This window comes from Musca autumnalis, unplaced genomic scaffold (assembly GCF_047663935.1).
Source record: "Musca autumnalis isolate F117 unplaced genomic scaffold, ASM4766393v1 scaffold_1, whole genome shotgun sequence".
Classification (NCBI taxonomy): domain Eukaryota; kingdom Metazoa; phylum Arthropoda; class Insecta; order Diptera; family Muscidae; genus Musca; species Musca autumnalis.
Window position 1 is genome coordinate 172774849 of NW_027411644.1, and position 14113 is coordinate 172788961.

The window sequence follows — 14113 nt, forward strand, 5'->3', positions numbered from 1 at the left end:
GAAAATGCCAAGTTTATGTAGCAAAAACTATGTTATGGCGTTTTAAAAGCAGCAAAATTTAATACTTTTCACCTGTTTCTTAAATTTTAAAAATAATTTCAACTTTAACACTGTGCTACACGAAAACTAAACAACATACGACTTTGCTATTTTGGCTAGTGAGTTAGAATTTTGTACTCGTTAAATCTGTCAAGACAGATTATCAAAAATGTGTGTTTCAATTTTTCAATTAAGACCCGTTTTCTTCAATCTTGCCCCAACGTGCGTCGTAATGAGTTTTAATGACAACTTTTCTTTTTATTTTCTACCTCACTTCTTCGGTCCATTGTCAAACCGTTAAATTTATCAACAGATTTTGTCTGTAACCTTTCTTTTCTCTTACGGATTTGTCGGATTTTTCGTCCATTGATGCTGTTCAGGATTTATTATCGTCCATGCCCCCTGTCTTTATCCTAAAGCGATCTAATTATAAGAGTTAAAAAATGGTTAAATCGAATTCTTCCACTTTTTGAAACTTATATGTTTTAGTTTTTCATGGCTGATGGACCCTTGAACCTCACCATTTAAAAAAATGTGTAAATATATCGTTTTTCTCGATCGGGGGCGCAACCACCGTTGTCTGAAAATTAATTTGCAAGCCGATGCACTCATATGTTTAGCAAATATAGCGATAAGGCCCTAGACATTCGTCTACAATATATAGGATTTTGGACCAAGGGACATTCTTTAACAATTGCATGAAGTTAAGTTCAATAGTTTTGGAAAAATAATGTATTGAAAAGGGTGGGCGTGGTCATCAGTTTTCAAGGTATAACATATGTAGAAAAGTGGGAGTGGTCCGGTATTTTGGCTCCAAATATGTACCTAGGGTACACACAACCCCATTGCCTCCCAAAATTTATGCTAAAATCGTCCTCCGAACTTCATAAAATATACATAACAAAGGCAAACCTTGTACTTTTGCTACAAATTTAATGGAAATCGGCTCAGATATAAATATTAAAAAAAAACAGTCATGGTCGGATCTTTAGGCCCCAAATAAGTACCTGGAATGTATATTAATTCGTAAATTTGTAACCGATACATTCGTAATTTTTGCAAACATATCGTTTTTTTTTTTTTTTTTTTTTGAATATCACATAGAGAAGGTACCCAGCCCTCTCTGGAATTCAATAAAATATGTTTCCTGTTTTCGGGGACCATCCCTGTACATTTCCTGGCAATTTCAGGAAAATCGACTCACTCGGTGCTCTTGAAGCAACTTTAAATGGGAGGTGCTTACACCTGGGAAGTTTTGGAGGATTCTGAAACCACAATGTTCATAGATGAGAAAAATCAAAAAACAAAAAAAAAAAAAACAAGTAAAAAAGCATTAAGTTCGGCCGGGCCGAACTTTTCATACCCTCCACCATAAAATATTCATTCCTGTCCCCAACTTTAAGTGAGTACGTTAAAATGTCAGATAATGTACATAAAATGCTTCATTCGGGAAGCCCTTTTTTATGGTGCCTATATCTAACTGTTGACAATTTTTGGTGGGCTAGAAATTGGGAGGTACTGTTATATAGGGGTTATAATAAAACATGGGCCTATGTTGACAGTTTTTGATGGGAGCCTTTAATGTCAAATAACTCCTAATTCGGTTAAAAAATTTAGCTAGAATCCTCAAAATATCGAAAATCAGTACATAACGTGGGAACTTCAAATGTCATTAACAGCTTGTTCGGAGGTATCTGGGCTATACGAAAATATGAACTTAAATGAACAATTTTTGTTGACTTTTAAATTTCAAATTACAGAAAGTTCGTCCAAATAATAAAGCTAAGGTATGGAAAATCGGGAGGTTTGTTATGGGGCTATACAAAAACATGGACCTACGTTCGGTTAAACATTTCAAGTAAAATCCTCAAAGTACCGAAAATAGGGAAGTATCGTTATATTGGGGCTATGTTGAAAATTGTTGATGCAGATGTGTGGTGACCACTTCAACCTTCAAATGTCAAATTACAGTTAGTTCTGTTAAAAATTGTAGCTAAAATTGCCAAATTACTGAAAATTGGGAGGTACCGTTACATGGGAGCTATATCCGAACATGGACCTATGTTGACAATTTTTGATGGAGAGGTGTTGTGACCACTAAGAACTTCAAATGTCAAATTACTGCTTGTTCGGTTTAATATTGTAGCTAAAATCATCAAATTACTGAAAATCGGGAGGTACCGTTATATGGGGGCTTTCTTGACAATTTTTGGTGGAGAGGTGTGGTGACCACTAAGAATTTCAAATGTCAAATATTCAAATTACAGATAATTCGGTTAAAACTTGTTGGTAAAATTCTCAAAATACCTGAAATCGGGCGGTAACGTTATATGGGGGCTATTCCAAAACATGGACCTATGTCCACTAGTTATATAAGTTTATTGACATTTAAGAACCCTAAATGTCAATTGATAGCTAAATCGGTCTGAAAATTTAGATAAAAACGTCAAAATGCCGTAAATCGGGGGTACCGTTATATGGGGGCTATACCAAAACTTGGACCTAGGTCCACAACTTCTGTTATATAAGTTAAGTTACACTTAAGAACCCTAAATGTCAAATTATAGCTATATCGGTCTGAAAATGTAGCTAAAAACGTCAAAATACCGTAAATCGGTGGTACCGTTATATGGGGGCTATACCAAAACGTGGACCTATGTCCACAAGTTTTGTCACATAAGTTTATTGACATTTAAGAACTTCAAATGTCAAATTATAGCTAAATCGGTCGGAAAATGTAGCTAAACCCGTCAAAATACCGTAAATCGGGGGGTACCGTTATATGGGAGCTATACCAATACGTGGACCTATGTCCACAACTTTTGTTATATAAGTTTATTGACTTTTAAGAACCCTAAATGTCAAATTATAGCTAAATCGGTCTGAAAATGTAGCTAAACCCGTCAAAATACCGTAAATCGGGGGGTACCGTTATATGGGGGCTATACCAATACGTGGACCTATGTCCACAACTTTTGTTATATAAGTTTATTGACTTTTAAGAACCCCAAATGTCAAATTATAGCTACATCGGTCTGAAAATGTAGCTAAAAACGTCAAAATACCGCAAATCGGGGGGTACCGTTATATGGGGGCTATACCAAAACGTGGACCTATGTCCACAACTTCTAATTTATAAGTTTATTAACACTTAAGAACCCTAAATGTCAAACTATAGCTAAATCGGTCTGATAATGTAGCTAAAAACGTCAAAATACCGTATATCGGGGGGTACCGATTATAGCTAAATCGGTCTAAAAATGTAGCTAAAAACGTCAAAATACCGCAAATCGGGGGGTACCGTTATATGGGGGCTATACCAAAACGTGGACCGATATAGCCCATCATCGAACTTGACCTGCCTGCAAACAAAAGACGCATTTTCCCAAAATTTCAGCGTCCTATCTCTATTTTTGTAGATGCTAGAGTGATTACCACAGACGGACGGACGGACGGACGGACGGACGGACGTGCTCAGATCGACTTAGAATTTTACCCTGATCAAGAATATATATACTTTATAGGGTCGCAAATGAGTATTTCAATGCGTTACAAACGGAAAAACAAACTTAATATACCCTCCATACTATGGTGGAGGGTATAAAAACGCCGGAGCGGTTCAAGTCTGCATTTTTAGGGGTTTTTAGGTTTTTACGAATTTGCTTGGAAACCGCAAGTCCTATCGAAATGAGGCAAAAGAAAATGTTGTATCTATGAAAATTCTCTACAAGATTGACATATGGTATTTTGGTAGACTTTATCGTTTTTGAGATATAGAAGTTCAAATTGGTACAATGCACTGATTGTATCGTCTCCTTATAAAACAGTGTCATGACTGCAATTTCCCAAATAAAAGTTATATATATATCTCAAAAATGGTACAACCTAGGAAAGGGATACGAAAAACAATCTTGTAGAGAATTTTCACAGCTACAACATTTTCTTTAGTCCCATTCCGATAGGATTTGCGGTTTTCAAGCAAAATCCTGAAAACCTGAGAAAAAATCTGAATGATTGATCTGAACTTCTATATCTTCGAAACAGTAAAACCTACGAAAATATTATGAAGGTCAATCTTGTACAGAATTTTCACTGCTACAACATCGTGAAAACCTAAAAACCTACAAATGTGAACTTTGACCGCGATTTATTTAAAAATTCCTCCAGCGATTTTTTCTTGTTTTTCAAAATCCGTAAAAACTTTCCAGGTGTAAGCGGTTTTCACTTAAAGCGCTACATGTATGACATTGTTTTATAAGGTAGCGATACAGTCAATGTATTGTCCCAATTTGAACTTCTATATCTCAATAATGGTAGAACCTACGAAAACTTGCAGGGAATTTTCTTAGCTGCAACATTTTCTTAAGTCCCGTTTCGATAGGACTTGCGGTTACCAAGCAAAATCGTGAAGACCTAAAAAAAATAATTTCCAACCCGATACATTCATAATTATTGTAAATATAGCATTTTTAAGGAAATAGGGTAAAGGGGAAGTTCCCCGCCTCTACAGAAATTCAACAAAATACATATGTAGCATATTTTCACCGGGGGCCATCCCTGTACATTCCATGACAATTTCTGGAAAATCAGTTTAGTAATCATTGTAGAAAAGATTAAAATTGAAAATTGAAAAAAGTGGGTGTGGTCAAATTTTCTTTGCATTAAAACATAAGTTGGGTTATGACGCACATTTCAAAAAAAAGAATTATCCAAATCGGTCCAGCCGTTCTCAATCGATGCCATTACCAACGAACGACATTTGGTTTTTATACCCTCAGCCTTTAGGCTAAGGAGGGTATATACACTTTGATACGATGAAAATGTGCCTCATCGAAATAATGGTTTTAGACCCCAAGTATGTTTGGACGAAATGTGTTTCAGACAATTTGGAGTCGATCTAGCCATGTCCGTCCGTCTGTCTGTCCGTCTGTCCTGCTGGCTGGAGCGCACGATAACTCTCGAACGGATGAACCGATTCGGTTCAAATATTGGCTTTCGTAATATTTTGCCCAAACTTAGTTTAAGTTCGAAGATGAGCTACATCGGTCCACTCCTTCCGATACCTCCCCCACAAAAGTTCGAAAATGTTCGGAAAGTTTGTGCGCATAATAACTCTTGAAAGGAGTGACCGATTTGGTCCATACTTTGTATAGCGTAAACTTTCTACCAGAGTAATTTGAGGTTCCAATATGGTCTCAATAGGTCCACTCCTTCGGGTACCCCCCACACAAAATTTCGGAAAAGTTCAGTTTAGGGCCATCTCTCGAATCGCTTTGATTTTTGTTTTAGCAACTTGCATTCACTGCCCTTCATACGACGGTACAAGTTTCATCAGGGGCAAGTCCATACTTCCTGAGAAAATAACATGAAAGTTGCAAAAAAACACCTATGACACCGTGTGAGGTGGTTGGAGCGCAAGATAACTCTCGAACGGATCTGCCGATTCGGTCCAAAATTTGGCCTAAGTAATATTTTGTCCAAACATAGTTTAAGTTTGAAGATAAGCCATATCGGTCCACTCCTTCAGGTACCTTCCCCACAAAAGTTCAAAAATGTGCGGAAAAATTGTTCGTACGGTAACTCTTGAAGGGAGTGGCCGAATTGGTCTATACTTTACACATCCTAATATATCTACCAGATATAGATCAGGTTCAAATATGGACTATATTTGTCCACTCAATCCGGTACCTCCCACACAAAATTTTCGGATAAGTTCACTTTAAGACCTGATATCGAATCAATTTGAATTTGTTGAAGCAACTTGCATTCGCTGCCTCATTTATGATGGTAAAAGTTTTTTAGGGGCAAGTCCATACTTCTTGAGCAAACAGCCCGATGAGTGTAAAAACCCCCTATGGCACCATATGTTGTGGCTGGAGATCCACATCCATAACTGTCAATGTCGATCCATTCCTTTTAGTATCTCCTCCGCAAAACTTTTGATCTTCATTTTTGTCTGTTCAAACCACCAAAAATTTTTAAAACCCCCTAAATACATACGTATTTTGGGAAAAAATTGTTTCAATATACACAGGCTGAGGGTATATCTCTGTCGGCAAAGCCGACTGATACTTTTTTACTTGTTATTTATAATATAAATAAATAATAAATTTTAATTTAAATAATAGATAATCTCGGATTTGTACAATTTATTTTTTTAATAATTGGATTTTTAAAAATTTTTTATTAATTGTCAATTTTTTAAAAATTATTGTTTTATATATATAATCGTCCATTAAAAAATGTTTTTAGTGTCAATTTTTAAAAAATATATTTATAATGGGTCCTTTTTATTTTTTTTATTTTTTTATTTTTGTTTAGTACTGTTTGGCATTTTATCATGGAAAAGCTTACAGCTCTACAACGTTTATAAATCGTTCAACTTTATTACGAAAATTCGCGTTATGTGGGATTGTGTTTTGAGCCTAATTTTGTTCAGTGATGAGGCACATTTCAGGCTTTTCTGGCTTTATAGGTATGTAAAGAAGCAAAATTGCCACATTTTGGCAAAAGAGCAACTTTAAGAGATTCAAGATCTGCCACTCCATCCAGAAAAAATAACGGTTTGTGGGTCGGTGGAATCGTCGGACCCTATTTCTTCAAAATGATGCCGGTTAGGACTTCATCGTCAATGGCGACAGTTATTGCGCGGTGATGACCGACTATTTGATGTATGCAATTGAAGCTTGTAATCTCGGCGACATTTGGTTTCAACAAAACGGCGCCACTTCCCACACATCGCATCAATCAATTGATTTATTGAAAGAACACTTCGGTGAGCACGTTTTGGACCAGTCGATTGGCCACCAAGATCGTCTAATATCACACCGTTAGACTTTTTCCTGTGGTGTTATGTAAAGTCTAAAGTGCATACGGACAACCCCGCTTTGATTCAGGCCTTGACGGAAACATCACGCGTGTCATTCGTCAGTTACCAGTCGAAATGTTCGAATAATTCAGCGAAAATTGAACTCTACGGACAGACCGTCTTAGACGTAGCCTCGGCCAATATTTGTTAGACATAATCTGCAAAAAATAATCTTCTTTCAAATGATAATAAACATTTCCCATTCAATTCGATTTTTCTGTTTTTTTTTCTTTAAAGAAAGTAGGAACCTCTTAATGGATCACCCTTTCGTCGATTTTTTATTTATTCACGGAGGCAAGCTCTTGTCATAGATAAAAACAAACTTATCTCCAAGGTCAAAATCGCCAAGAACAAATTTTTTTATAATTTTTTCTCGGGTTTTGAACGATATAATATATCAAACCGTTCAAAAATCATGCAACCAACCAACTAAAATTTTTTAGAATGTAAAACTTTCTAGGAAAGGTCCTCCAAGGGCAAAATTAAAAAAAAAATCTTTTCGGGTCCTTAAATATGATATTAGTTCAAACAGTACGTTCGAATTTCACTTATTTAGAATATTTTTGTCATATTTTACATCGGAATTGACTGTAAATTTTCATTTATGTTCCTCAATGGATGGGAAAGATCGGTACCAAATGCTGTTGATATATACAATATGTTGCTGTAGGATTTAAGCCTGTTGAATTCTCTGTGGACAAGAAATATACCTAACAAATTTAATGGCAAAGGTCCTCATTTATTCGTAGTGTGCACTATTGTTAAGATTAACAAGCTTAGAGTTCCAAAAACCCCTCTATTTTGGTCTACAAGTTCATGCTTCTTGAAAAAGGACGCAGCATTCTGAAAATCATCTAAATACATAACGTTTGGGGAAGGGAAATACGGTTGTTTAGCCGGCATTCGATCTGACCACAGATGAAAGTCTCAATTCACACAGACTGAGGGTATATTTCCTATGTACATATGTCGCCAAAGCCGATTGATACTTTTCTTTAGTCTTCCATTATCTGTCACTTGTTTATTCCATTAGATTCCAATCGTCTATCTTTGGATTGAGTATTGTTTTGTTACGCCTTTCTAGAAGGGCAATCATCATACATTCTTATAATGATGACCTAACTAACCTATGCTCTCGATGCAACTCACCTTTTATGTCTTTAAAATACAAATTATTATTAATATTTTTTTTTTTTTTTGCAAAAAGTGGCGACCACATATTTCTTCCCACAGCTTCTCCATAGCAATTCCAATTTACTTCTTTTATTGTACCAACCATTTAAGCTGAAGAACTTTTGGCCAGAACAATTCACGATTTTGAATGTTAACACCGCTAGGTCGCTTTGAAAATCGTGAGAACTCTACAATTAGTGTGACGCTGTGATCTGAGATTACTCACAGACTGTGCGCGCACGTTGTTGCTTGCAGAAGCTCTTGGGATTTTCTTAATTGGCGGACGCTGCAACGATGTAGAACATCCTACGAGAATTTTAGATAGTACACTAACAACGGCCAGGTTCATATGAAACCACAGAATTCCAAATTTAATTGAAAGACTATAAATTTTCCAACCCTGTTATCGAAGTAGAAACATATCTTGAAAGAGTGCTCGAAAGTAGACCGGCCCACCAGAGAATATGTGATGGACTTGCAGTATCGATACACTCGAAGGAGTAAATGAATGGTTTCACAATTACGGGGGGATGTGAACAACCCTTTCGTTTAGGAAGAACCAAATCGCCGATGTTCCCAGTCGAAAATTGGTCTATATAAGCAAACTAATTATGAAAATTGTAGATGGAAATTTAAAAGGTTAAATATTGGTTATCGTTAAGAATATATGCTTTACATTTAAAGTTGATTAAATCCATATTGTAAATATTCAAATTTGAATAGAATTTGTATGGACATTGTTTGCTATATTTTCATTGTAAAGACGGACGTGTACCTGATAATTAAAAAAATGTTTCATTTAAACGATATTTCTGTCAGAGTTTAAGTCTATCATTTAGATGTTGAATTACTTTACAAGTAATAAGTCTACCCTTTACATATATTAAAACGAACTTAGTGCATATTTAACACCAACCCTATTATTGAAAGGCAATGCAAATTATTTCAGTGTTGCCAATTTTTTTCAATATATACTTTTTGGAGGAAAGTTGTGCGTCAAATACCTCAAATCGGACGAAAATATATGTGGGAGCTATATTCAAATCTGTAACGATAACAATATATGGTCTGTTCCTTTACTTTTGAAAATGGTAAAACCGGCAAAAGTATGAATATGAATTGTATGGTGTCTGAAGTAAAGAAACGCTTTTCGAGTAAAAAGTGATAAAACTTGAAGATTCTTTCACGTAAAGGAACAGAGCTATAATTTGGCCATTTTTTAGACCAAATTCCGTCACACATTTCGAATTTCACTGTAATTGAACATTAGAGTGAGCAAAAAACAATTTTTTGTTTGATTTCCTACACGCGGGGAAAAATATAATTGATCCAAAAATACTCGAATAGCAAAATATGTATTGTAAAGATATTGTTAGATTTCTGTGTAGTATTGTGAGGCCAACAATCGTTTTTGTCGTATCCAACAATATTTTTTGTCGACAATAATTCTCTCTTCGATGCCGTGGAGAAAACAACACTTTTGGTAAGATTTGTTTGTATGAGAGAGAGAAAGAGTTCCTCCTTAGTTTGTTTTTTATTTTATCTTTGTTTTTTGTATCTACACACCCATGAGATTTTTATTTGTTTCTTCTTTCTCGTTTTTTTTTTTTGTGGGTTTATGTTAGTTGAGTTACACACCCCAAATCTGATAAGTGTTTTTTGGTCGTAATATATGTTTTCTTTTCATTTGTTGTTTAGTTAAACCTGGCAAAATCTGGTCATGTGTTGTGTTCGTCAATACTCATAATTGTTGGCGTGATACCACTGACCGTCGATAGCTCGGGGATGAAAAGAGAAGAAATAAAAAGACAAACACGAGTGTATCAGTTTCAAATATATTTTCGGTTTATTGGTGGTAAAAGTGAGTTCCTTGGTACAAGAAACAGTTACCTTTTGTATGGGAAGCTACGAACGAAAGCAATAGGAGTGTGACTCCTTCGAAAGTTAAATAGCAAGTGAAGTTGCAGGTGGGCAGAATAACGTTCACAGGGGCGTGACATCAACTACGACTGCAGCATTGGAAAGCGCCCCTCTGCATCCGAACTGAGCGAATGTGACTTTTAGGAGAGAGTATGGGAAAGAATGAATATTCTCTCCCAGCATCCGAACCAGGGGAATATGACTCCTAAAAGAAAGGCAGAGAAGATTTCCCCATTGAGCTCGAAGAGCGGCCAATTAATGCGGTTAATTGTAATACTGCAGAAGGGGAAACAAAATATCGAACATATACATTGGCGTAACCAATGTATCGAACTTATACACATAATACTATACGTGGCATTTATACCAAGGTTATGTGGAATATGTATATGAGAATTATATACGATCAAATCAAAAATATCAGCACCAGGTTTTCTGGGCTGACAATAGTTTTTGTAAAAATTATAGATTATGATTTTTCCTACCATTAGTATTATTAATGATTTATACAATACTGAGGAATTTCGCAAGTTGTTTTTATTTTTTATGTTTGGAACAAAATATGGTATTTTTGGATTTGCAATTGCAATGCTTGAACAAAACGAATGAACTGTTGGAACAAATATATGTAGATATTGTTGTTCCAACAAACGCGACAAATATTTTCTCTGCGTGTAACCCCTAATTTTTTCCATTTGATCCACAAACTTTATATATATAATTTTATTATATATATAATTTGTTTCCATAGTAATTTGTATGTATAGGTCTTAATTATGGTCCAATCAATGACAAAACTTTACCAGTTCATTTTTATTTCTAAAAGAATATTTCTGCAAAAATTTATGATGATCCGTTAACGATAACCCGTGCCCCCTGACCGATCTTTATTTCCATAGTACTTTGTATGGGGGGTAAAGCCGAATTTTCAGAAAATCGCTCTACTGGCTAGATCTGGCAAACTATCAATATCGTCCCCATTCGATTTTTTCTATATTTCCGTTTCAAAATATCGATAAAATCGATACTATCGTGGATTTGCCACCCCTATTTATTTTGAAGGCAATATGGCCGACAAAAGTGTTTTGTTTACATTTCGTATGACATTGAAATATCGTTGTAAAATTTAATTTTAAAACGTCAGCACTCTAAGTTTGCGTGCTATCCAGGTGGAGTTTGAAGAGATTTGTACCAGCCCAATTCGATGAAATCATTTTGGTAAATAATTGGTCTGTTCCAGAACTCCAAGAATCTACACCTTTTTACTATTTTTTTCGATAACATAGGAACATTTTTATCGTAGTAAAAATGTGGTCGGTCGATTGCGGAGAATAGTTAACAAAAAATAGAGAAACAGTTTTAATACAAAACAAAAATTAATCAAGGGAATTAAATTCCTCGAAGTCATAAAGCCCTTCTGCAGTATACTTCCAGAAATTGCCAAACGCGAACGCAAGATCCAATTCAGAAAGAAAGTGCTATGGACCGCCATAACGCTCTTCATCTTCTTGGTATGCTGTCAAATCTCCCTGTTCGGTAGCATGAGTTTCCTAATCAGCTGAACCTTTTTACTGGATCCGATTGATTTTGACCTCAAATCGTGATATCCTTATGGAATTGGGTATCTCTCACATTGTTACATCTGGCATGATAATGCAATTGTTGTCTGGTGACAAAATCATTGGAGTTAGTGACACTCCCAAGGATCGTGCTTTGTTCAACGGTACACAAAAATTCGTTGGTATGGTTATTATTGGTTATATTCATTGGTATTGGTATTTGCTCTGTTCCAGAACCTGCAAGAATCTACTATTTTTTTATTACGATAACAATTTTTCCTTTATGTTATCGGAAAAAATAGTAAAAATTAGTAGATTCTTGCAGTTCTGGAACAGACATATTGTTATTAGGTAGAGCTGGAAAAAATCGATAGCACTATCGATTGAATCGATTGTTTTTTTTTAAATTCAGTATCGATAGATAGTTATGTCTGTCGATATTATCGGATTCAAACCCCCTAACCTAAAATCTATTGAAATGAATAGAAATTACGAGGCTTTTCGGTTTTGTGGATGTGAGCAAATAAGTCCATAGTCACACATACAAATTTTTCGGAAAATTATATGTTTTTTTTGTGTTTTTATATTAAATAAAATCAACTGTTTTTTTCTCCTTTATATTTCTGTGAAGTTCTTGTGCAAAATGTCAACAAAAGCATAGCCATTTCCGCCATTTTATTACCAAATTAATAGTGTTGACAAATTAACGATAATATCAATAGCTATCGATTTTTTTAAATGAAATATCGAAGATATCTAATGTTTGGAATATCGATAGATTGTCAGCTCTAGTGTATGGTGATCTATCTGAAATAGGTGTTGGTGTTTGCGTGTTGATCATCATTTAATTATTTGCTGCCGGTTTGACTGTGTTGCTTTTAGATGAATTGGTGCACCCGTAATACTATTTTTACATTTACGAAATCCACTCGATTTCAACTGTCAATTCCATTGCTCAAACGTCCAATGAAATCCAATCGATTTCAGATGAGTTTTCATTTGACGTATACACAAAGGAATTGACAGATGAAATCGAGTGGATTTCGTAAATGTAAATATAGTATAAGGTTCGTGCTTTGCGTGAAGCCTTCTACCATAAAAACTTGGCCAACTTAATGAAATTGTTGGCCACCGTTCTCGTCTTTGCCGTTGTCATCTATGTACCTATAATACATCAGCTATCCCCTCAAATTGTTCTACACCTCAAACATTCCCATCATCTTGCACAAATGATGGCCGTTAAATTTCAAACTTCTCGATATTTGGGCTGATGTTGGTGATGGCGGCTAAACTCACTCTTATCCCACCCTACGCCTTATAGTCACCTGAAAATGTTGGTCACATCTTAACCGATATCATTCACTTTATGACATCTTTTTATTAGTTTACACAAAAAGCTTATAGAGTCAATCGCGTCTGTTAATAATTTGTTTTTAACAAATTTCTGGCTATTGCTTCTACGGATGTTCTTTAGTGATGTTATCATTTTCGATAATATCGATAAAAAAACTCTTCATCGATATTGGCGTAAACAGTTAAGTATCTATAATATCGATATTTCTATCGATGGTTTGCCAGTTCTATTACAGGACACAAAGATTCAGATCTCAAAGATCTGAATTTCCCACATGTCTCCTCCCATTAGCACTCAGCCACGCAGAACAAGCGAATATGCGAATATTGGTAAAAGAAGTATAATTGGAGTTATGTGCCAGCATATGCTGGCTATGCTATGCTCAAATATTTGAGTAACACAAAGCCATAATACGTTGAGAGTTTTTTGCTAGTTTGTAACCGATTAATCTAATTTCAGCAATTGGGTCACATTAATATTTTTATAGATTTTTTTGTAAACAGGAATTTGTGTACGAATAGAAAATTGAAATCTTCTCTTATCCTGAACACGATATGTATTTGTATAACAATGGCAACCCTGCATATCACGTGAATAGCTGGCGTTTAAAGACAAAACCTATATTAGTGCGAGTTGCGTGTGCGTTATTCAAAACAAAAACAAAATACATGTAGGTACTATTTAAAATTTAAAATACATTTCTTTTGTTGTTGTTTTGAACAACGCACACGCAATAATTAAGGTTTTGCCCTTTATATTCATCAAACGTACGTTTTATGATCTACAGTACCCTTGCAGAGTACTTGTGTATAGTACAACAGAATTGTTGAGCAAGTTGGATGAATGGCTGAGGTAGTAAAGACGTCAAACGTGATGGGATCAAAAGGCGGGTTCAAATACCGCTGTGTTCGGTATTGAGTCAAACATATATTTTTATTTTTGTAACGTAAATATTATTTTTTTATGAAAACCTACAAATTTACATTTTTAATTTAAATTGTTAATTTTAAATTGTTTCTGATGGAATGGAAACAACAAAGATGCACTGCAGATGTAAGAAGCAGTTGAATTGAATATGATGAAGGCTTTGTGGGGCTGCAGGTTCGAGTCCCAGCGGAGTTTTTATGGATTTAGTATTTTATCATAATTCTTTTCAGTTTTACTCTACGCTGTAATGTGAGGAGGGTATTATGACTTGAT

The 14113-nt window shown here is 35.2% G+C and overlaps 1 protein-coding gene and 1 pseudogene across 8 annotated transcripts in view; one reads left to right on the forward strand and one right to left on the reverse strand.

The window, feature by feature from the left end:
- LOC141390732 (protein transport protein Sec61 subunit alpha-like) overlaps positions 1-12792 on the forward strand; it is a 103361-nt pseudogene extending 90569 nt beyond the window's left edge.
- The window catches only part of wake (ankyrin repeat and fibronectin type III domain containing protein wide awake), a 785047-nt gene that overhangs the window by 213234 nt on the left and 557700 nt on the right, over positions 1-14113 (reverse strand). The gene's annotated exons all lie outside the window — the stretch shown is intronic.